This window comes from Conger conger, chromosome 12, assembly GCF_963514075.1.
Source record: "Conger conger chromosome 12, fConCon1.1, whole genome shotgun sequence".
Taxonomy (NCBI): domain Eukaryota; kingdom Metazoa; phylum Chordata; class Actinopteri; order Anguilliformes; family Congridae; genus Conger; species Conger conger.
The window spans coordinates 47411039-47415504 of NC_083771.1; positions in this window are offsets into that span (position 1 = coordinate 47411039).

Sequence of the window (4466 nt, forward strand, 5' to 3'; positions counted from 1 at the left end):
AAGACAGGGCTGAGCATCACAGTGGTGCTGTTATGATCTGCGTTTTCTGTATCTGTATTTTGTAAGTCCTCAGAGTCTTTGCCTCTGTGCTTCTAGAAATCAGTCTGTCAGTTCATTCCCTATCACCTGTGTTCCACTTCCTGATTGTTGTACTCACTGGATTCTTGTTTCCTCTCGTTATCTCCCTATATACACCTGTCTGTTTTGCATATTATTTGACAGATTGTCATGTGCTTCCACAATACTTTCCAGTGTTTTTTCCTGTCTGATTACCTGTGTATCGACCCGTTTGGCTTTCGACTTCTGATTCCTGGATTACCCTTCTGTTTGTCTTTGACCTGCTGTGTTTGGACTCCCTTTGATTTATTGGTTAGTGTTTTTGGTTTTCGATTCTGTTTATCCCCCAATTTGGACTACCTTATTGTTTTTGTTGCATCTGTTTGCCTGGCTATCGGACCCCTGCTTGGAGTATCGTTTAAGAACTGTTTATTCTCTACTACAACTGTTTGCTGGTTCTCGACTCTGGCTTGTCTACTCTGCCTCAAAGTTAATAAAGACTAACTTGAACTTCTGTGGTCTCGCAATTTGGTATGTTGTTCTGAAGCCTGACAGGCACAGGGCATCACACTTCCATTCATTGCAGTTGCACACAGAGGACCAGTCCTGCCAGATCTGAGTATGGCATTATTGGGCCGCTGCTCTGAGGGAGGGACTTGGTGGGGAGGTTCACTACATACAAGCACCCCCAATCACCTTGGAACCTCAGTCTGGGGCTCGAGTTAATGCCGATCAAGCTGTCAAGGCCGATTGAAATAAACAGCCTCAACTTCACTTCCCGGGGGCACGGATGGTGCAGTGCGTAGCACTGCCGCCTCACAGCAAGGAGGTCCTGGGTTCAAATCCCCGTCGGCCGGAGCCTCTCTGTGCGGAGTTTGCATGTTCTCCCCGTGTCTGTGTGGGTTTCCTCCGAGTACTCAGGTTTCCTTCCACAGTCCAAAGACATGCAGGGTTGGCTGATTGTAGAGTCTAAATTGTCCATAGGTATGAGTGTATGAGTGAGTGAGTGAGTGAGTGAGTGAATGGTGTGTGTGCCCTGCGATGGACTGGCGACCTGTCCAGGGTGTATTCCTGCCTTTCGCCCAATGTATGCTGGGATAGGCTCCAGCCCCCCTGCAACCCTGTTCAGGATAAGCGGGTTAGGATAATGAATTAATTAATTAATTAATTAATTAATGAACTTCACTTCCAGTGCCAGGCTCGCTAGAGTGGGCGTGGTCAGCACAGTAGGTATGAATATCAGAGTGGGTGTGGTCATCAGTGTGGGTGTGGTTATCAGAGTGGGTGTGGCCAGTATAGTGGCTGTGGTTATCAGTGTGTGTGTGGTCATCAGTGTGGGTGTGCCTATTAGAGTGGGTGTGGCTCTCACTGACTGGGTGCTCAGGTGTTTCCTGTTGGTCAGAGTCCAACAGAGTGGGGCAAAACGCAAACAGAACAGCAGTCACAATGTAGGCAGATTCCTACAGCCATATACTGTATAGTCAGAGCAGCCAGCTTCAGTGAAACACAGCCAGTGCTATAGCAGTCAGCTGAAGATGTTATGGGCATCCTATATGTTCATCCTATATGTTATGTTCAGTAATGATTACCGTGTCGTCATTTGAAACATAAAACATTCGCAAAAATATATTTTTCAAAAAACAGCATTTGTAGTTGATGATGGAAAAAAACCAAAGAAGACATTTTGCATATCGTCAGCAAAATTGAGCAATACTGCAAAATAAACCTAAATTAGAAGGGAACTGTCATTGTCTTTTATCTTTGTGAGTACATTACCTAATTTACCCACTCACGAAACTATCTAAACTGTTAAGTTGAAATTGCTCCTACATTGACTAGTTTAGGAAGCTGCATGAATGATAGCTAGCTAAGTAATGACATGAAAATTAAGCTAGGGGCCCTGGTTGCTAACTAGCATGTTAGTCTTACGTCGGACACGTTCACTGCAGAACTTGTCGTTCTGCCCACATTCACTGCTGCAACTGGGGCATTCCATCTGCCTCCCTCTGGGCAAACACAACACCACACCACACCACACCACGCCACACCACACCACACCACACCACACCACAACATAACACAATGATGAGAACAGGCCATTCAGCCCAGCAATGCTCACCTTTACCAAACACTAAAGTGTACCTACTGCTTAGTTAGCCTAAAAGCTAGATAGTATCTTACACTATCAAGCCTGGTTTTGAAAACCCCCCAGTGTTTCTGCCTCCACATGTCCTGGCATGCTATTCGACACGGTGACCACTCTCTGTGTGAAAAAATACTTTGTAATATCTGTGAAGAATTTATCCTTTGCCAATTTCCATTTATGCTCTCTCATTGTGCTAACTGAACTCACCCTGAAGAATCGCCTGTCGTTCACTTTCTTAATTCCTTGAATGAATTTAAAAGCCTCAATCAAATCACCCCAAAGTCTCCCATTACTAAGCTTCGAGAGACTAAGCATCTTAAGCCCTCATTACTTTTATGTTTTATACATGGAATCAATCAGGTTTCCCTTCTTTGAACCTTTGTAACATCACACAGTTACAGCAAGAAAGTCAAAGCACCTTGTACAAAATGTAGAAATGTGAGGTTGGAGATGGAAAGGAAACCAGATAAACCAGGTAATTCCCTTCCAAGAAAAGTAAACCGAAAGTAATTCTTCTCATGTCTGAAAGCATTGAGACTACATTAATTAAGCAGATGCTTTGACCCAGAGCAACTCACCTGGTTTTTGAGCAATGGTGCCAAACCAGACTAATAACAAATTAACAAGTCCTTGCAATGATTATCTCTCAATCATGAGGAGACGAAAGCTTCAGCAAGTGCAAGTAAACGGGTCTATTGAAAAATACATTGAAAATGTTGCTGTTGTCTCAATGGGCATTTAGAGTAAATACCGGTGCTGGTAAGAATAAGGCCAAACCACAAACAGAAAATAAATAAATGCAGATGTGGTCAATGTAGTTAACACTACACACAAATCTAGGTTGATATATAGAAGTTTATTTGAGACGTCATGAGGGAAATCTCTGATCTCAAATTATAGGAAGTGCTTAGTTGCAATTATTGCTGCTAAAGGTGGCAAGACCAGTTTTTCAATTTAAGGGGGCAATTACTTTTTCATTCAACTTTTCATTGTTTGAGAACTTTTTTTTATTCAATCAATGAAACAATCATTTCAATATTTACTCAGATTCCCTTTGTCTAATATTTCATTTTGTCTGTAAAACCCCACGCTAACCCAACGACGGAATTTAGCGAGGGCTGAAGGTATCAGCATGCTTGTCCTTCTGGTGTTGCTGAAAGAATACTAATAGGGTTAAAAATTAGTGGCCCCTATGCGGAGAGTCTAGATCAGCCAATAAATAAACCACAATACAAAGACAGTAGTACCACTCTGCCTTCCGCTCTTTACTGACCAAGAATCTCCACAATAGGGCCAATACATTCACCTTCGTTTATCTGACTCCATTTGAATAATAATTTAGATTAGTTGTCCACATTTGGTGGATGTCTTATTTATCATTTTGACTTGATCGCTACGGGAATCCTGTACTGAGAAGAACTCTCTGAACAATCCTCTGCTGGTACCGCCGCATGTCACATCACGCGTTATGTGCACGTCTCACAAACTGACTAGCTATCTGGAGTCATTACAGAGGTCGCAGGAATAGCTACTCTCGGGTATATCTGTTTACAGCCTAGGGACCCGAGCAGACCAACATAGCTATGGCTGTGCTCGACATGAATGAACTACCACGTGGAGGCGAGGGATTTACCATCATAGGTCTACGAGTGCTATATGCCGTGATATATTAAGCGTAAATATTCATCCTCCCGAGACCAGTTTGAGGGGGTAAACCAAGCATTCCCTGTATAACATTGAGTGTGAGTAAGCGAAACCACACAGATCAAGTTTTTAACAATTTATTTTACCAGGCAGGTTACATACGTAATTACACACTTGTTCCAAATACAATATAAAAGCATGAGAAAGGAAACCAAATTACCAAAAGTCATACCTGGTAATAAAAGCTACATACAGGAGTCTGGCTACAGACACCCTGTACATAGAAATTACGTGCATGGTGTGCAACGAGAGAGACTGATTGCATCCTTCCAGATTGCTTAGTTTACTGTCCTTAAATCCAAAATCTGGCCTTTGATGTTAACCCGAAAAATGGGTCACCCATCTGGAATTTGGAGCCACGCCTCCCCAGGAAACACAGGGGGGTTGAGGCGCATGGCTTTCACTGGGGCAGAGCTCCACACAGTTTCTCCCTGATTCCTGGTTGGTTGTGATGTCCAGGGTTTGCTGTTGCAGAAATGAAACCATTGCACCAGTCACACTGAAATAATCAGAATAATACCAAACATGAATATTATCTAAACTGACTTTGTCATGAAAC